General features: G+C 42.4%; 1 protein-coding gene and 1 non-coding gene across 3 annotated transcripts in view; both read left to right on the top strand.

The window, feature by feature from the left end:
* Positions 1–21,274, top strand: part of ap3b1a (adaptor related protein complex 3 subunit beta 1a) — a 338,438-nt gene that overhangs the window by 73,971 nt on the left and 243,193 nt on the right. The gene's annotated exons all lie outside the window — the stretch shown is intronic.
* Positions 12,054–12,160, top strand: LOC121277519. The gene has a single exon (XR_005942898.1). It is a non-coding gene; the product is annotated as a U6 spliceosomal RNA (small nuclear RNA).

Genomic DNA, 21,274 nt, shown 5'->3' with positions numbered 1-21,274 from the left:
GTGAGATGGATTTGGGTAGGTTAGTTTTCTTATTTTGCAGTGTTCTGCAAATTGTGTTTTTATTCCATCAAACATGTTGTTTCCAGCCTGGAGTTACAGGCATCATCTTTTGTTTCAGCTTGATTAATTTATTGCAGTTTGACTCCAGGGAAGGTTGTCATTTTGTCCTTTGTGCTTGTCATACAGAGTGTATTTCTATTATGATGCTCCAGTCATTGATTTCTAGATACTAGGCAATTTGAAATAGTTTATACTTATCCGATGTTGTCTGTTGAAATAGTTTGGCATTGTCTATTGAATTTGTTTTAAGTCAAAGGTCAAAAGTTCCTCTCTGTAGGAAATTGTAACTTTCTGTACCTGTATACAATATTAATTTCCTTCTAAACCCAGTTAACAGGTTTATTATCCAGTGCTTAGGAATCTTTTGCTGATACCATTTTTGTTTTTTTTTGAGTTGAGAGAGCCTTGCACTGAGTAAAATGAAAGATCTCTGAGTAGAGGATCAGAGTATATTTTCCTTTTCAGTCAGCTGGTGGTGTACCAGATGTCTGTAATTTGTGTAAAGCTTCCTGTACTGCTGAAATAATGCACAGTGCCTACCCAATGAAAACAGAATTGTCACCTTCAGCACTGGTGACAATTTTATGTCCTACACCAGTTATCCTTGTGACCTGTCTTGATGGGATAAGGAGCTTTGCAAAATTAGGGGCATTTACTTGGTAATGCAGCCAAACTGCCCAGATTTAAGGTTTGAAAAAAAATTTGCTTTGCACCTCAATTGGCGAAGAGTGTTCTGTTGGGCAGCAAGTCTCTCAACGAAGATGAGAAATTGGTTGGTTTAGCTTTGTGTTCTAGGCTACTGATGAGTGAAAAAGCAAGGAAAAAAAACTTGCCCTTTTTTCTCCTTTTGAGTGTTGACTTATTGAGGCATATTTTCATCAGTTTTTGTTACTCTGTTACTGCCAGAATTAGTTGATGTTGCTGTGAGGGTCTAGACTATGTTGCGAATTTGGCTGTGTGAGGTTGTTTTTATTATTAGTTAATGAGGTGTGAGTGTTGCTGGCTAGGCCAGCGCTTATTGCCTATCCCTAATTGCCCTTGAGAAGGTGGTGGTGAGCTGCCGCCTTGAACCGCTGCAATCCACGTGATGTAGGTACACCCACAGTGCTGTTTGGGAGGGAGTTCCAGGATTTTGACCCAATAACAGTGTAGAAATGGCGAAATATTTCCAAGTCAGGATGGTGAGTGGCTTGGAGGGGAACTTTCCAGGTGGTGGTGCTCCCATGTGTCCGCTGCCTTTGTCTTTCTAGATGGTAGCGGTTGTGGGTTTGGAAGGTGCTGTCTCAGGAGCCTTGGTGGAGCATCTGAAAGACACTCAACACAGTCGACTGTAGGTAGATTCAGCAGTGGTACTTTATTTAGTACAAGTGTTCACAGGTGGGGAATGCTCTTTCAAAATGCTCTAAAAAGCAATTCGAAGTTACACAGTTTCAGTCAGATATTTATACTGTCTTCTTGGTAAATCGTTATTAACCCACAATGTTCTTATCTTGTATGTCAAATTGTTACATCCTTAATTACAAATTTAGTTTACAGCATAAACGTGGAATGACCTATTCGTCACCTCTGCAGTTCCAGAGGAATTTGTAAAACAATCACAGGATAACCTGACCGTTAGCACAAATGATGTTCCAAAAAATGTACTTTGCTTATCTATCCTGACGTTTCACTGCACTGTCTAGCATTCTGCATATCTTAACCCTGAGGTCAAGCTATCAGTTTATTGCAGTATAACTCATAGACCATTCATCAACTTATTTTATCCTGACCTAAAGGTCACATTCCTTTAGCTTTATCATGGACTGCTTCATAAGCTAGCCATCAGCTTCTGGGCTGGACCAAAAGATCACATGTATTCTAGTTTCTATTCTAAACTGCTAACACTTAAAAACTTATCTGCAACTTGGCCAAGCCTGGGGAATCTATGATGCATCCTGAAATGCCTCTTCAGTACCCCCTTTTTTGGTCCTTGGCTATTAACCCCCAAGATGGCTGATTACCGCCAAACTAATCCTGTGCTCCTCCTCCCATCACTACTGGCCAGGCAGGGGGTTAGATTTGCATAGTCATCTTTTTCTAAACTACATGTAATTTATGCTACTTCTCCCCAGGCTTGTGTAGTGCTTTAGTTATTGGTCTAGCAATGGCTCAGTTCTGGTGTTGTACCCCCTCCAGTATATATAAGAGGTAATTCTGATCTGAGGATGAATGTCCACCTGAATACTCCAGTCCCAAATTGCCCACCACCATGGTATGCCCTCCAGTTTGGTTTTCATGTCCTTTCTCCAGTTGCACGACTTGTGTTGAATTCAGTGATGTTGCTTCATTGCTGCCTGGGCCTCTTTCCGCAATTCTAGTAGATCTTGCAGCTTTGGGATTCGCTTCCCCTCGGGAAGCAGGTTTGTCAGTAAGTCCTCCTTTAAATCATGGGCTATATTGGCCTTTAAGAGCTCCACAGTTAGTTGAAATGCTGTCTCGGGGGTTGTTGTTACTGGAGTCATGTAGGTGGTCGTGGGAGTGTCTCTCCAAAACTCCCTTATGCCATCTCTGGGACACATTCCCCAGTCCATTAGGTTGGTACTTCGGGAATCTGAGGTGGTGCTGTCAGTCGTTATATTTGGTACACATTCAATATCGAAACATTTATCCCTGACACTTGATACTTTGTCAGGGAGGGTCAGACATGTCTCTTTTTCTTTGCTTCCTTTACTCAGGAGATTCCAAGGGTACTTTACATGGCGCTTTTGTTCCACTCCCATGTGTCGTGGGATACATTTTTAGGTATACTTGTTTGTTAATGCTGATATTTAATTGCCCTTAATGACAGTTGACGTCACTCAAGCTCTTGTAGAACAGGCTTGGTTGGGTCCCTTGGTTGACTGTCTTGGTTTCTACTATGCTGAAGCTAATCGTGGCCATCAAACATATTAGCAATATTAAGGTATTCGTGTCCCTGTAAGAGAGGGCATAACAGACTGTTGAAGGGTCATGAGGACTCGAAACGTCAACTCTTTTCTTCTCAGCCGATGCTGCCAGACTTGCTGAGTTTTTCCAGGTAATTCTGTTTTTGTTTTGGATTTCCAGCATCCGCAGTTTTTTGTTTTTATCTCATTATTTTTATAACTAATTATCAGGACCTTGTAAGAACCTTGTCAGTGGGATGATAAACCTGGTTTTATGGGCAGAGCTCAGACCACCACTTGATCCCCTACTTCTGGCAGTCTGTCCATTTCTCCTGCCATATCCATTTCCATATTCCTGGTAATCTGCTAGTCCCTAACCTCCTGTCTCAGGTCATGCAATTGCTTATGCAACTGCTTGATTCATTTAATCCTTTCCCAAGCTGGCCCTATGTCCTCACTGCCTGTACAAGTGCTCTTGAGCAGCCACATGGCTTGTCAGATCATTATTTTGAACAGGGTTAGTCTGGTCACTTGGTTAGAAGTCACCCGCAGTCTCATCAGGATGTGCTCCTGCTGTCTAAGACTGTCTTTAATCTACTGATGTTTAACAGTTCCACCAATGTATGTCTAGTATGTAAAATAACCTCCCAGTCATCGCTATGGGTTTGCTAACCCTTATAGACCAGGTAGCACAATCAGTTGCAACCACACACCAGGGCATTTCGGTGTTGACAAGATTGCTTTGCAGAGATTTTAAAAATATGTTTGATGTTTGCGAACAACACCCTCCTTTAACAATTACTTGACTCACGTGATTTTAGCAGTTCATTTTTAACTCATCTGTTTTGAAAAGTTCAAATTGGATTGCTGCCAAACTTCAAGACCACAATCTTATCTTTGTATTTTGGAACAAACTATATTGCTTTATTAAATTCAACACAGAAACTCAGCATTCTAAACTGATGTGATTTGTTTCTAAAATTTTTCACTTATAGGCAGTGCATTTTCTTCCAGCATATTCAAAGGGACCTTCGCCTTGGTTTTGTGTCATGCCCACCTCCCTCCCGCTGGTAACTACATTGTTTGTTTGTAGTCAAATCTGACGGGGCACTTTAGATCTTATGAGGACCTGTATGTCCTCAGGGTGGTGTGAGTAGATATCGAGTATTTCCTCCAACTTGTTCCAGAAATCAGTATTTGCATGGTTTTGTCTAGGGGTAGGTAGGTCCCTGGACAGCAGTTGTGTCTCAGCTAGGGTAAAAGGAACCGACTTTACTGTCGTTTGGGTGTTCCCTAACTGTCCCGCTGTTGTCCGTGTACAGTGGGGGCCATGGCCATTGGCTCTTTCATCTCTGTCTCAAGCGGGGCTGAGGGAGCCATGGTATAATACTCTGGTGTCTGCTCCCAGTCCCAATCATTATCTCAGCTAGCACATTCTGCAACCTCTTTTCTCAGTTCTCCCCATTCAATGTCATCCATACTGACTGGGAATGCAAGTCTTGATCCTGGCACCTGTATTGCACTTATTTTGTTTCTTCACAATCTGAGTTTTTACATGTTTACTTAGTCCTAAATAGCTGCTGATAATAATCATACCTTTCTCCTCTTAGCCTGAGCATCCCATCACCCTTTCTGTTTAGCTGAGTAGTTCTCTGGATCCCATCCTTGCTTTGTCATTTTCATTCAGTTTTTTGAATCTGTTTAAAAAAAAATGTAGTTATCAACGCTTCCAGTCTGTAGAAATTTTCATCTAGTCCAGACATGTGATACGGTACCTTGCCTCTGGCCTGCACTTTGGCAGTTCTGATCTGCCGGTTTATTGGTGAGAGTCTACCAAGCCCATGGCCATGGGACAGTCCTAACCCATCTACTGGCGGCTCACGGCTAAAGGTACCTTGCATCTGGGTGCACTCTGGTAGCTCTGACCTGCCTGCCTCCTGGTGCGGCTCTTCCTGGCCTGTCACCTTGGGATAGTTCTGATCTGCCTTTCCTTTTCCCCCTCCTCCATTGCTAATTTCTCCCTCTGGAGGTTGGATTTTTGCATTTCCATTTCCCTTTGAAAGACTCTTGTTCTCTTTCTCTGCCCTTTTTTTTGTCTCTGGTCGCTTTTTCGTTTTCCATTGCTTGTTCAAATTCAAGCTTCTGCATTTGTAACTGAAGTCTCACTACCTCCAGCTGTGACTCACTAGTGTCAAATATCACTTCCAACTTAAAATGCTGTGCTATCACTTCAGTTATATCTCCTTTCTTTGCCCCTCCAAGTAACGTCAACTGCAACTTACCTGCCAATTCTGTTAACTTAGCCTTCGATACTTTTTGTAACCCAATCAGAGTTATATCTTCTACTTCCAAAAAAGTTTTAGCCATGGATACAGCCGTTTTTGCAGTCTCACCACTTTGAATTCAGGAGTTGAATGAATGTGCTTTTCGTACTCCATAACCTTAAGATTCACTAACTCCAAGCCAATAGAGGAATTTCAAATATCCTCAGAGAGGCCCCGTTGGTTATGATGTGACAGGTGACACGTGCCTGGTGGACCAAATCTACAAGGGAAGCTTGGTGGCGCTATCGCAACAATTTTGCAATTTGTATTTATTATGAGATGTGTGCACTGAATTCGGAAGTAATAAGTCCATGAAGACCTTTAGATATTTTGAAAAAATTAAAATATTTATTAACAAAACATAAAATATTTCAAGCACATACATAAAATTACAATATAATAACTCGTAAAATTCCTAATTAACCTGACCCCCAGTTACGTCCCCTTTTAAGGCACCAGTCCAAAATAGATTATAGAGTTGAAACAAACTCAGCAAGTTAACACAATACTCTGGACAGTGGAATTTCAAATGGCTTTCCCCCAACTTCAGTTTTGTTGTATAGCAGACTTATGCGCAAATGCTGGAGGCTTCATTTAAGCCTACTTCACACACCCCTGTTAGATCTTACATGCACTTCTAACACAGCCTTTCATTCTCCTTTATATATGTTTCTGTCTTTTTAATATGTAAATTCTATTGTTCCATATGTCTTTGAAGCTGTTACTTCATAACATAAAAACTTTCATGATGCCACTACATATTGCCAGTAACCTTTGGGGAAAAATAAATGCATTCCTTAGCCTTGCTTATCTGGCTAGTTGTAAGCACACTAAGATCCCTTCCAAATATCCCTTCATTTTATCTAAAAATGCAAATTCCCTTCACACCTTATATGCTAAGCCAGCATTCATATTTACTCATTTGTATGTCAAACACCAAGTTTCTTTTGATGATTTCAAGCATGCAGTTTACTTGCAGTAAGTAAATGACACACATACAGACCCAACTATACTTAACCCCATAAACCTACTTTACAATAAACTAGAAAAATATTATGAAAATTATTATACTTTTATCACAGTTCCAAAATGTGTACTTTATGGTGAAATGTCAAGATAGAAAAGCAGTGTCTAGCATTTTTTTGATCATTCACAGGATGTGGGCTTTTATGGTCCATCCTGAGTTGCCCTTGAGAAAGTGGTGGTAAGCTGCTGCTTTGAACTGCTGCAGTCCATGTGATGTAGGTACACCCACAGTGCAGTTAGGAAGGGAGTTCCAAGATTTTGACCTAGTGACAGTGAAGGAACGGCAACGTCATGGTGGTGAGTGACTTGGAGGGGAACTTCCAGGTGGTGGTATTCCCAACTATCCGCTGCCCTTGGCCTTCTAGGTGGTAGTGGTCGTGGGTTAAGAAGGTGCTGTCTAAGGAGCCTTTTTGAATTCCTGAAGTACATCTTGTACACACTGCTGCTATTGTGTGTCAGTGGTGGAGGGAGTGAATGTTTGTGGATGCGGTGCCAATGAAGTGGGCTGCTTTGTCCTGTCAAGCTTCTTCAGTGTTGTGGGAGTTGCACTCATCCAGGCAAATAGAGAGTATTCCATCATGTTCCTTATGCCTTGTAGATGGTGGACAGGCTTTGGGGAGTCAGGAGGTGAGTGACTTGTCACACGAGTCCTAGCCTCTGACCTGCTCTTGTAGCCACAATGTTTATATGGTGAGTCCAGTTCAGTTTCTGGTCAATGGTAACCCCCAGGATGTTGATAGTGGGAGATTCAGTGATGGTAATGCCATTGAACATCAAGGGGCTATGGTTGGATTCATTCTTGTTGGAGATGGACATTGTCTGACACTTGTGTGGCGTGAATGTTACTTGCCACTTGTCAGCCCAAGCCTGGATATTGTCCAGGTCTTGCTGCATTTGGTACTGCTTCAATATTTGAGGATTTGCGAATGGTGCTGAACATTGTGCAATCATCAGCGAACATCCTCAATTCTGACCTTATGATGAAGGAAGTCATTGATGAAGCAGCTGAAGATGGTTGGGCTGAGGACACTACCCTGAGGAAGTCCTGCAGTGATGCCCTGGAACTGAGATGACTGACCTCCAACAACCATAACCATCTTCCTTTGTGCTGGGTATGACTCCAACCAGTGGAAAGTTTCCCCCCAATGCCTATTGACTCCACTTTTGCTAGGGCTCCTTGATGCCACTCTTGGTCCAATGTGGCCTTGATGTCAAGGGCAGTCATTCACATCTCACCTCAGCAGCTCAGCTCTTCTGTCTATGTTTGAACCAAGGCTGTAATGAGGTCAGGAGCTGAGTGATCCTGGTGGAACCCAAACTGTGCATCAGTGAGCAGGTTATTGCTAAGCAAGTGCCACTTGATAGTGCTGTTGATGACCTCCTCCATTACTTTACTGATGATCCAGAGTCGACTGATGGAGCGGTAATTGGCCGGGTTGGATTTGTCCTGCTTTTTGTGTACAGGACACGTGGGCAATTTTCCACATAGCTGGGTAGATGCCAGTGGTGTAGCTGTACTGGAACAGCTTGGCTAGGGGTGCGGCAAGTTCTGGAGCACAAGTCTTCAGTACTATTGCCAGCATATTGTCAGGGCCCACAGTCTTTGCATTATCCAGTGCCTTCAGCCATTTCTCGATCACTTGGAGTGAATCGAATTGGCTGAAGACTGGCATCTGTGATGCTGGGGACCCCCGGAAGAGGCCGAGATGGATCATCCACTCAGCACTACTGGCTGAAGATTATAGCAAATGCTTCAGCCTTATCTTTTGCATTGATGTGCTGGGTTCACCCATCATTGTTTATGGGGACATTTCCTCCAGTGAGTTGTTTTATTGTCCACCACCATTTACGGCTGGATGTGGCAGAACTGCAGAGCTTAGATCTAATCTTTTGGTTGTGGGATCGCTTAGCCCTGTCTATCACTTGCTCCTTATGCTGTTTGGCACGCAAGTAGTCCTGTGTTGTAGCTTCACCAGGTTGACACCTAATTTTTGGGTATGCCTGCTGCTGCTCCTGCATGCCCTCCTGCACTCTTCATTGAACCAGGGTTGATCCCCTGGCTTGATGGCCCGGCACATCCCCCACTCTACCATTACCATGAGGTTGCATATTGTGTTTGAGCATAATTCTGCTGCTGCTGATAGCCCACAGTGCCTCATAGATACCAAGTCTCAAGTTGCTAAATCTGTTCGAAATCAATCCCACTCAACATGGTGGTAGTGCTACACAGGACAATGGAGGGTATCCTCAATGTGAAGGTGGGACTTTGCCTACACAAGGACTGTGTAGTCATTCCTACCAATACTGTCATGGACAAATGCATCTGTGGCAGGCAGGTCAGTGAGGATGCGGTCAAGTATGTTTTTCCCCTTTGTTGGTTCCTTCACCAACTTTGTCATTTAGGTCTCGGCCAGCTCAGTCAGTAGTGGTGCTACCAAGCCACTCTTGGTGATGGACATTGAAGTCCCCTGTCCAGAGTACATTTTGTGCCCTTGCCACCCTCGATGCTTCCTCCAACTGGTGCTCAACATAGAGGAGCACTCATTCATCAACTGGGAGAGGTTTCCTTGCCCATGTTTGACCTGATGCCATGAAACTGGGTATGGTGTCGATCTTGAGGACTCCCAGAGCAACTCCCTCTTTAGTCTGTGCCACTGTGCCTCCACCTCTGGTGATGGTGGTGACAAAGTCATCCTCACGTAATCATACCTGACAGATAGTGAGACAGTTCTCCCAGTTTTGGCACTATCCCCCAGATGTTAGTAAGGAGGACTTTGCAGGGTCAACAGGGCTGTTTGCTGTTGTCATTTCCGGTGCCTAGGCCGATGCTGTATGGTCCGTCCGGTTTCATTCCCTTTTTGAGACTTTGTGGCGGTTTGATACAACTGAGTGGTTTGCTAGGCCATTTCAGAGGGCATTTGAGAATCAACTACATTGCTGTGGGTTTGGAATCACATGTCAGCGAGACCAGGTAAGGATGGCATATTTCCTTTCCTAAAGGACATTAGTGAACCAGATGGGTTTTTACAACAATCGACTGGTTTTATTTTCAGTTCCAGATTTTTTATTGAATTCAAATTCCCCCATCTGGCATAGTGGGATTCAAACCCAGGTCCCCAGAGTGTAATCTGGTCTCTGGATTACTAGTCCAGCAACAATACCACTACGCCATCACCTCCCCTTAATATTCTGCATATCTTGACCCTGAGGTCAAACTATTGGTTTATTGCAGTATAACTCAAAAGACCATTCATCAGCTTTTTTTATTCTGATCAAAAGGTCACATTCCTTTAGCTTTATCGTGGACTGTTCCACAGACTAGTCATCAGCTTCTGAGCCTGTCCAAAAGATCATATGCATTCTAGTTTTTTTTCCTATACTGCCAACCCTTAAACAACTTGGCCAAGCCTGGCTAATCCCATGATGCATCCTGATATGCCGCTTCAGGAGGCATCACATCTAAGAAAACAGACCCATCACTTCTGTGAGGTCACTATCGTGCGACTAACAGTCGGAGTCCTAAGCCACTTTTCTACTCCATCAGTCGCAGAGTTTTGTTTTCATTTAGTTTGTAACAGTGAACAGTGGAAGCAATTTTATCCAAACAAATTATTACCTCTGTTATGGTCCAATGATAGGATTAACCTTGGGTATACCAAATTCTCAATTAAGACAATTGAACAATGAGGTATTAATAACATTATGAAAAATTATTGGTAAGCTGTGCCTGCTTGGCTTGTAAGAAGTTTGTAAAAAGGTTCTTATTTGTTTGATGTTAGAGCCAGCTCAGTGGGTTCTAATTGTGCTAATGAAGAAATCTTTGCTGAGTTTGGTGTCCTACCAGTTAATTAGCACTTTACATGGTATCGTTGTATGTAGGAATATCTTCCTTCAAAATAAATCTATATGTCGATACTTCTGTAAATTGCTGCTGGGTATTGTGCATGGTTCCTGAGCTTGTTTTCTTCAAGTTAAGATAGTTCAATAATTAAGCAAAATGCATTTTTTTTGAAAACGTACATACATTTTGTGAAGTCACAATACAATTGTCACAAAATAATTAGCAGAATGCATTCTTCTTACCCAATATAGTGACAGTGATCATCAGTAACCTCGCTGCCCAGTTGAGCATCCACCACAACCAGTCAGCTCCAGAGCTCATTATAACTTTGGTCCAAATGTGTACAGAAGAGCAAAGATGAGAGTGACTGCCCTTGACATCAAGGCAGCATTTGACTAAGTGTGGCATCAAGAAGCCAGAGTAAAATTGAATTCCACAATTTTAGATCATGAGCTCTCTCCTCCATCTCCATCCCCTTTCCGATCCCCCTTTTTCCAATAATTTATATAGATTTTTCTTGTCCCATCTATTTCCATTATTTTTAAATGTATTTCCATCCATTGTTTTATCTCTACCTTTTAGCCTATTTCGATCCCTTGCCCCCACCCCACCCCCAGTAGGGCTATCTGTCCCTTGCTCGTCCTGCTTTCTACCCTTAATGTCACCATTAGCACATTTCTTAGCTAATATCGCCACCGTCAACACCTCTTTGTCCTTTTGTCTATGACATCTTTTGGCAATCTCCACCTATCACTGGCCCTCTATCCAGCTCTACTTGTCCCACCCCCCCCTTAAACTAGCTTATATTTCACCTCTTTTCTATTTTTCCTTAGTTCTGTTGAAGAGTCATATGGATTTGAAACGTTAACTGTATTTCTCTCTGCAGATGCTGTCAGACCTGCTCAGTTTTTCCAAGTATTTTTGTTGTTGTTTTGGATTTCCAGCATCTGCAGTTTTTTTGCTTTTATAAAACTGAAGTCATTGGGAATCGGGGTGAGACTCTCCACTGGTTGGAGTTATACTTAGCACAAAGGGAGACGGTTGTGGTTGTTGAAGGACAATCATCACAGTCTCAAGACATTGCTCCAGGAGTTTTTCAGGGCGGTGTCCTAGCCTTAGGCATCAGCTGCTTCATCAATGGCCTACCTTCTTGTTTTAGATCAGAAATTGGGCTGTTCAGTTCAGTTTGCAACAGATCAGTTATTGAAGCTATCAGTGTCCACATGGACAACATTGAGGGTTGGGCTGATGTGTTGCATGAACATTATTTGCTACTTGAGTGCCAGGCAATGACCATCTCCAATGGGAGAGAGTCTAACCACCTCTCCTTGACATTCAACAGCATTCCGATGTTGAAATCCCAGACCTTCAAATTCTGGGAGGTGGGGAGGGGTGGCTGGGAATTCTCCAGCAAGTAACTCTCATCCTGAGTCCCCAAAGCCTGTTTACAATCGGCAAGGCCTAAGTCAGAAGTGTGATGGAATGCTCTCCACTTGTCTGGCTGAGTGCAGCTCTAACAATATTCGAGAAGCTCTCAGATCATCATGTATGTGAGACCCACCTTCTGATCTCTACTATTTCAATTGAACTTCCTGCCCTGCTGCTGCCTAATACCCCTCTCCTTCTGTCCTGTCCTCCTGCCATTTAAAATCACTTGTTATATCCTCGTCAAAAGAAAACATCCTCAATGCCTGTCCATGAAAACAACCACACGACCTCCTCTCCAAAGTACTTGAATGCATTGTCGCCTCCCAAATCCACGACCTAAAGAAGAGTGATACGGACTCGAAACATTAGTTCTGTTTTCCTCTCTAGCAATGCTGTCAGACCTGCTGAGTTTTTCCAGCATTTTCTGTTTTAATCTTACAACTGTGTTTGATTCTCTGAAACAGTGCTAATGTGCTTACTTTGGTAGCACATATACTAAAATTGAAATGATATGGAGAAGATTAGCATGGCCCCTGTGCAGGGATGACGAGCAAATTCGTGAAGCATTCCATATTTTGCAACACTGAAACAGTGCTAATTGAAGTCACATCCTGAGTCCACAATGTGTCTTTCCTGGCCTTTCTGCAATCTTTGTGATCAACTAAGCTGTCCTCCAATACCTCTCCTGTTCAATCAGTTCAATGGGACTGTCAATGCTTGGTTTCACTCCTAGCGATCCAGTTGTAGCTAGGGTATCTCTAGCTCTTCATCACACTGCACTTTTATCTCCATAATCTCCCAAATTTTTCCTTTGGCCTCTTTCTCATCTACATATTGCTCTGTGGTGATATTATCCCAAGATATGAGGTGTGCTGAATGACACCTAACTCTAATGCCATCATTTCTCTCTTTTTTTTTTCCTCTTTACTCCTTTATCTTTGATGTTAGTGCTTGTAGTGCATCCAGTCCTGGATGACCAGCCATTTTTTCTGGTTAAGCACTGGGAGGACAAAAGTCATCAAGTTAATCTCCACACACCCCCACCCCCACTTGCCCCTCAAATTCCATACACTCAAAACCAATTCATTCCCTTTCCTGTGTCCTGTCTCAGAATGAACCAGATGGTTTGCAAGCTTGCTGTCATTATTGACCCTGAGTGTTTGATCCTATTTCCTCTGATATCAGGGGCTCTCTTATTTCAAGCTCTGCAATTTCTCCCATCTCAGCCCCTCTGTTGCTGAAATCTTCATCGTGCCTTTGTCACCTTTAACACGACCATTCTTGGCTGACTTTCTATTCATGACTCCAAACTGCCGCTCATCAAAAACCCTGTCCTAGTCTAACCCACATCAAATTCCAATTGCTTGCTGACCTGCATTTGGATTCTGGTTGCTCCAGTACCTCCAATTTAAAATTCTCATCTTCATGTTCAAATCCAGTTCGTTCCCTCATTGGAGGGGAAACCGATCAATGTATATCAGGTATGGAGAATTGTGAAATCTGAAGTGTGAACTGCCCTTCTATTTTCCCCTCTTTACTTGCTTTCCCCAAACAGGCCCCCCTGCGAATCATACTGTGATGACCCACCTGTTTTTGGGGGAAAAAAAAACCTATGTTTTGTGTGAGGTGATGGTCCCTTTAAGAACTAAGATCTGATTATTTCTTTAAAAAGAAAATGGGTTCCAGTAAATAATCATGGGCTCAGGTTGCTTGAGGGATGAACAGTAGAAAAAAAAATCAAGTTAATTATAGGGGTGAGTAGGCTCCAAGGCGTGGTTCTTGGTTCAAGCAGTTCACTTTGAGAGTTAACCACAAGCTGGTGTGAGATTGAAATTCTGGGTGTTGGCGATAAGAATTAAAACTCTTGTTAATTGAAGGACTCTAATGGTGAGTTGAATTTTTGGTATGGCCAAACTGAAGAGAGAGTGAGTTTTAGATACAACATCCCATAGTTAAAGAATATGTGAACCAGGAGAGTTCTAACCTGAGCTGGTTAGAAGGCCCAAGAAATCTCAGCCCGTATACAAATTGTTGACATAATATCCAAACCGAGTGGTTAATCTTCCAAATTTTGATAAGTATCTGACTTGATAGTTTTGAGGTGTAAGTCTAATGGGTGTAGAAGGAAAGTTGAGTTAAGACATTTGATTTGCAGTGTGAGTAATTGTGTGTTTGTATTTTTTATTATCCTTAATGTAACTGTTTAAAATAGTGTAATCATTATAGTTGATGTTCTTTGATTTTTGTATAGTAAAAAATCTTTTGTTTAAACCGTGAACCTTGTGGCTTCGTTCTTTTAGCGAATACCTGAGTTTTTGGATTCTAAAAGTTAAAAACATTACTGGTCTCTACAGAGCTTTGGATGGATTCAAATCCAGGTTTCAATGTGCTAATTAACTATTAATACAGTTGGGACATGGAGTATTCGTCTATCAAGTCTCCAGATGGAGTTCTTAGCCTATGCTCTATTTCTGAGCTAGGAAGTGATCAAAGTTTTTGCTGAATGTTGCAGTAAAGAATGAAGTTTGACATTAAAATGACATTCCTATGAACGACTGGCTAATTGAATAGTGACCAGACACTGATTTGAAGAAAGTATTGTCTATGGTCATAAAGCTTTCGACCTAAATTAGTTGTTGAAATGCCATTCCTTCCATCATGAGGTCAAAAGTGGGGTTGTTTGCTGATGATTACACAATATTCAGCATGTTTACGACTCCTCAGATACTGAAGCAGTCCATGTCCAAATGCAGCAAGACCTGGACAATATCCCGGCTTGGGCTGTCAAGTGGCAAGTAACATTCGCGCCATACAGGTCAATGACCATCTCCAACAAGAGAGAATCTAACCATCACCCCTTGATTTTCAATGGCATTACCATCACTGAATTTCCCACTATCAACATCCTGAGGGTGACCGTTGACCAGAAACTGAACTGGACTAGCCATATAAATGCTATGGCTGCAAGAGTGGGTCAGAGGCTAGGAATCTTCCGAGGAGTAACTCACCACCTGACTCCCCAAAGCCTGCCCACCTTCTATGAGGCTCAAGTCAGGAGTATGATGGAATAGTCTCCACTTGCCTGGATGAGTGCAGCTCCAACAACACTAAAGAAGCTTGACACTGTCCAGGACAAAGCAACCCGCTTGCTTGGCACCACATCCACAAGCATTCACTCCCTCCACCACCGACACATAATAGCAGCAGTGTGTACCATCTACAAAATGCATTGCAAGAATTCACCAAGGTTCCTCAGACAGCATGTTCCAAACCCGTGACCACTACCACCAAAAGGACAAGGGCTGCAGATGGATGGGAACACCACCACCTGGAAGTTCCCCTCCAAGTCACTCACCATCCTGACTTGGAAATATATTGCAGTTCCTTCACCGTCGCTGGGTCAAAATCCTGGAACTTGCTTTGTAGCAGCACTGTGGGTGCACCTAGACTGCAGCGATTGAAGAAGACAGCTCACCACCACCCTCTCAAGGGCAACTAGAGATGGGCAATAAATGCTGGCATAGCCAGTGAAGCCCACACCTTGTGAATGAATTTAAAAGAAAATTAAATAAGGTTTGTAAACTGCTAAAGAGGGAAACATTACTTTATTTAAATTTTCTTAAAGTTTAGTATTTGGGAAAAAGATGTGGTTTTGGTGTCATTTATTTTTGAATTTGCCATTGTATTGCTATCGTCAAAAATTGTGGCCATTTTATGTTGAGGGAGAATGCTGCCTCCTGCTCACTTTTGCCTGTCTTATCTGGCAATTTTGGGTGGTGAACAAGGAACTACAGAAAAAACATGACTGTTTAAAAGCTGTTCAATGAATAAATTTGTGAAACTGCACATACACGTGTGCATGTCAAGCAATATGCTTTTATATTAAATATCGGCCAGTTTCTGTGTCATAACCATGGTGGAGTAGAGAAGACAGGGGTATGAACAGCTAAGCTATGAGATTGCAGCAGGCTTTCAAGTGCAGTGTTCAGAGCAAAATCAATGACCAACGATTGACCAAGCTCCAGATATCTCAGCTGAAGAGCCGAGTTCAAATTGGAGTTCATATGCTCATTCTAAGCTGATTTTGGGCCATTTATTTTCCTAGGAGGATGTCTGCTTAGCGTAGGTAACCTGCAGTTCAGCAACTGTTCTGGGATACAAGCATGGGTAGAGCTTTTGTTGTGCAACTGTATTAGAACTATTAAATTTACCTACCAATCTGTAGCAGGAACTCATATCAATGTTTCTTGGTCCCAAGTTCAGTAGCTATACAACACAGTGAATGCCCCTGTGAAACCATCAAGTAAAGAATCTCATTCTAAAATGGAAGCTCAGTTTATAGAAAATCTATTATTTCACATCTTGTCTTAATATCATTGATTATATGGATTGTAGGCATGTAGTACATGCAGGAAGGAATCTTGTACCTTATTTTTATAAACTATGAAAACCAAAGCAATGATTGAATTGACTTCCTAAAGCTTGCTTTTTGGATTGATGAGAAAATCTCTTTGGAAAGAATTTAAACCAGAATTTTGAAAGGGCGAGAGAGCCACAGTCAATAAATGCAGCTCCACGTTTATTCTCAACAGGCAATGCATAAAATCCCCCCATGGTCAAAACAATGTTTGGAATAATGACTAGAACTGTATTCAGGGATGCTTTCTCCTGATAATGTCCAGTATTGTGTATAACATGACCTTTTAAGTACAGAGTCAAAATTGGAAACATTTAAAATTATTAATGCTATTAGTCCTGTTAAAGCTACCGAAATGTCAGCTAAGTGTGTGTGTGTATCTGCTCAAGGCATTATTCAGATTTCCATTCCATGTATAGTGCATAGCTGGAAACTGAAGTATTTAATAAATGTGATTAACTGTACAAACTTGGTCCAACTATGATTGCAGCGGTTATATGCAATTACAGAATCTGAAAATTTAATAACAATATTTTGTGATGTTTAATCAAAATATGAAACAGAAATATCAAAAGTATCGAGTACGAGGCTCGTGTGGAGCAAAACTCCAGCCTTGACTCATTGAGCCGATTGACTGTTTTCTGTACTCTAAATTCTTTGTAAAGTACAATAACAGGGTGAGCAACAGGATGTTGGGACTTGTACTTTATATTTCATAGTAACATCTGACTTATTGTGCTGAGTGTCTGAAATTGACTGAGTTATAATTTGTTACTCACTAAGCTCCTCCAAAGCTGGGAATACCACAACATGTGTAGACTGTCAGGGCATACATATATACCACAGCATAATCTGATTTTCAGAAAGCCAAGTATCCAAGTACGGGGAGTATATATTGGTTATGCACAAGTGCAGCAACCTTGTGATATGCAGTTTAGTGCCACAGCTTTTGGATTTTCTGGTTTGGTGGATACAGAAAGCTGTACACACCAAGAGTACTGTGCAGTTTTGGCCATCTTACTTAAGGGGGAACAGACTTCCATTGAAGGCAGTTCAAAGAAGGTTCACTAGGCTGCTTCCTGGGGTGAAGGGGTTGTCTTATGAGGAAAGGTTGAGTAAGTTGGGCATATACTCATTGCAGTTCAGAAGAATGAGAGGTGATCTTATTGAAGTATATAAGGTTCTGAGGGGCCTTGACAGGGTAGGTGCTGAGGATGTTTTCTCTCTTGGGGAATCAAGAACCAGGGGACAAAGTTTCAAAATAAAGGGTCTCCCATTTAAGACTGTAGTGAGGAGGAATTTCATCTGAGGGTCATTAATCTTTGGAATTCTTTCTCCCAGTGAGCAGTGGAGACTGGGTCATTGGATATATTCAAGACTAAGTTAAACAGATTTTTCCATTGACAAAGGAGTCAAAGATTATGGGGAACAGGCAGATAAGTGGAGTTCGGGCCACATCAGATCAGCCATGATCTTATTGACTGGCAGAGCAGGCTCGAGGGGCTGAATGGCCTTCTCCTGCTCCTATTTCTTAAGCTGTTATGTTAAAGCTTTATTGAAAGCAAGTCACATGTTGTGACATGCAGTGGATTCTGAGGAACAATTGCTTCCAGCTATCTAACTGATATAATGCAGTTTTTCTCCATTGCTGCACTGTCTAGTTTAGCTGAGTCTGACTGAAATTTCACAGCCAGAATAATAATTTGGCAACTCTTCGATTGAGTGTGTAAATTTGGTGAGAAAATTTTCATTTGGGATATTTCCTGCTTTACTTGAGCCAAGATGAATCTCCTTTCTTGGGGATGTAACAAACTATCTTTTAGTGCATATTCTTTACTAGATTTGGCACAACAAGGCACACAACCTGAACTTCAGTTTTCCATTCCGTTTTGAGGTACATGTGAGATGTCTTCTGTTTTACGGAAAAATAGTGGATGCAGGACATGCAACTGGCAGCTGCTGTTTGTGGTGGAAATTATCTTTTGATAACGTACCTTCCAGCCCCCGTCCAAAAGGTTGTAGATTGTTTTGTTTTACTATAAATCTCAATACTTGTTTGTTGATTTATACCTAAGTGGACTGCTATTTGAGAGCAAAAGCATTAATAGGTTTTAAAACTATTGGGATGTTTAAATAGGACATATTAGAGTACAGTAATTTGGGTTGAAAATAAATTACAAATGAACCACTGCCATGGACCATAGCTGTAGTACTAAGTCATATTTTCTAATTTTATGGCTGACAGCTATTTATGGTAGGAACAAGAACTTACATTTTATATAATGACCTCAAGGGACCCTGATGAGCTTCACAGCCAATTAATACTTTCTTGAAGTGCAGTAACTGTTGTAATGCAGTGAAAAGTTGCAGCCGATTTGTGTACACAGGTTCCATAACATCAGTGAGACATCTGTATGCTGGTGCAGTATTTGTTAAACGAGTAATACAGAGGTCTGAACTAGTGAGAACATGAGTTCAAATCCCACCACGGCAGTTTCAGAATTTGAATTCACTTTGTAAAAAGATAGCGAAACAAGGGCTAGTTGCTGTCCTTGCACAGTCTAGCCTAAGTCTCTATATTAATGTGTTTGACTTTTAGTGCACTCTGAAGTGGCTCAGTAAACCACTCACTGTATCAAAATCAGACTATGCAGGGATAAGCAATAAAAGTTGGGCTTGCTTTATACAAAGACAAGCTAGTTAGTAGCAAAACATTGAGAATAGCTTTGCATACCACAATCCTTGAGCCAGTAATATACTTTTTAAGGCATTGAGAGGATACAAGTCAGCATTGTAATCTTTCTAGGTGAGGTGCACACTGGGAAAAGAAGCAGATGTACTTTTTGTAAAAAAGAAGTTAAAACTTGATAGTTCCGGTTTGTAAGTGTTGCTTGTGTTTAGATAAGAAATACTCGCATTTATATCGTCTTTGTTGTTATCAGTCCTTTGGAACGAAGGGTGATGTTTGCAAAGCGTCATGACTTGTGTGCCTTTGGTGTCACAGCAGACCAACCCTGGAGCCACAGATCTTTGATAAGACAGGACAGAAGTTGCCCTGAGGAAGGTGGGTTCTTGAGCCAGGCTTTTGCGCGCTCTGCATCTGACCTCATCGTTTCTCTGCAGCAGAGTTTATGCAGTCAGTTTCCAACTGTGTTGCAGCATGTTGGATGAGGCATTGCCACATGGCAAAATTTGTTTCAAGTTCCTACTCTTCCTTGAAATAGTGCTGTGGAATCTTTTGCGTTCCCCTGAGAGGGCAGACAAGGCCTCAGTTTAATGTCTCATCCAAAAGATGTCAGCTCCAACCAATGCAGCACACCCTCAGTAATGCACTTGAGAATCAATCCTGACGTCAATACCCCAGTCCTACAGTGAGACTTGAACCCACGAAGCTGCCCACATTCTCCAATTTTGCTTTTAGGATTTAGGTAGGGGATCATTTTTGCTTCATAAATGATGGAGCAGCAGTTTGAAACCTGGCAAGAACATTTCCCAAGCTGACCTTGGTGGCGTGGCCGAGCGGTGCAAAGCATGGGCTTCCAGTTCCAGTCTCTGTGAAAGTGTGGTTTCAAATCCCGCAGCTGCCAAAATTATGCTTTTTGCTGGGAAGAGTGTCCTGCTGTCAGCATCACGGTGAAGCAGTCTGGGAAGAGTATCCTGCAGTCAGCATCACGGTGAAGCAGTCTGGGAAGAGTGTCCTGCAGTTAGTTCTTGTTGAAAATAACAAGAGTGACATCACGAGAGAATGCGGTGGAGAGATCAGAACCAGCGCCAGTGCAGGGAAGCTTCAAAAAGTGTTGTCAGCACAAAGGTCAGAACTGATTGGTGAGTAGTGGGTAAGTGTTTTTCTCTAGTTTTGCACCAGTTTAAAATGGATTAAGCTAAGGAAAGGTAAGGGTTCTCATTTTTATTTAAAGTACATAAATAATTTAACATTTGTTTACCGTATTTAACTTAAAGTAAGGTTTTTTTTTCAACTAGAGGCATGATAGGGCAGCCCAGTCCCGTGTTATGTACCGCTTGCAACATGTGGGAAATCCTTATCGCTCCTTGTGCTCTGACCGACCGTGTGTGCAGGAAGTAGCACCAGCTGCAACTACTTGAGCTCCGAGCTTCGGAGCTTGAACTCCGAGCTTCGGAGCTTGAGCGGCAGCTGGAGGCACTGAGGTGCATCCGTGAGGCTGAGAGTTTCATGGATAGCATGTTTTTAGATGTGGTCACCCCACAGCTAATGGAAGTGCAAACAGAGAGGGAATGGGTGACCGTCGGTCAGAAGAAAGGTGTCAGGCAGGTAATCAGGAAATCCCTAGGGTGCATCTTGCTTGAGAACCGTTTTTTTGTGTTGGAAAACGATGAGAGTGACGGTTCCTCTGGGGAGTACAGCCACGCTCATGGCACTGGCTCAGCTGCACAGTGGGGGAGGAAAAAGAGGGGAAGAGCAATAGTGTTTGGATACTCGATAGTAAGGGGAACAGACAGGCCTTTCTGCGGCTGGAGATGTGACTCCAAGATAATATGTTGCCTCCCTGGTGCCAGGGTCAAGGACATCACTGGCTGTAGGGGATTCTAAAGGAGGAGGGCAAACAGACAGAGATCGTGGTACACATTGGTACCAACAAAATAGGTAGAAAGAGGGATGAGGTCCTGCAAGTAGAATTTAGGGAGCTAGCAAACAGATTAAAAAACAGGACCTCAAATGTAGTAATCTCTGGAGTACTTCCAGTGCCATGTGCGAGTGAGTATAGAAATAGGAGGTTAGTCCAGATGAATGTATGGCTGGAGAGATGGTGCAAGAGGGAGGACTTTAGATTTCTGGGACATTGGGACCATTTCTGGGGGTGGTGGGACCTGTACAAGGCAGATGTGTTGCACCTGAACAGGAATAGGACCAATATCCTTGTGGGGAGGTTTGCTGGTGCTGTTGGGGAGGGTTTAAACTAACTTGGCAGGGGGATGGGATCCTGAGAGGAGGTTCAGTAGGGGGAGATGCACAGCCAAAATTAGAAGAGAGAGCAAGTGAGTGCAGAAGGCATAGAAATTCCAGGCCAGTTAAGGCACAAGGGAGTTTGGCAAGGTTGGATGGTATTGATTTTAATGCACGGAGTCTGACGAATAAGCCAGATGAGTTGAGCGCACAAATTAACACATGGAAGTGTGATGTCATTGCTGTCACAGAGACATGGTTGAGAGAGGGGCAGGATTCGCAGCTCAATATTCCAGGATACAGTGTCTTCAGGCAAGACAAAGGAAGGAGGTAAAAGAGGAGGGGGTATCG

This window comes from Carcharodon carcharias, chromosome 4 (assembly GCF_017639515.1).
Source record: "Carcharodon carcharias isolate sCarCar2 chromosome 4, sCarCar2.pri, whole genome shotgun sequence".
Classification (NCBI taxonomy): Eukaryota; Metazoa; Chordata; class Chondrichthyes; order Lamniformes; family Lamnidae; genus Carcharodon; species Carcharodon carcharias.
This window is presented reverse-complemented; position numbering and strand designations above follow the sequence as displayed.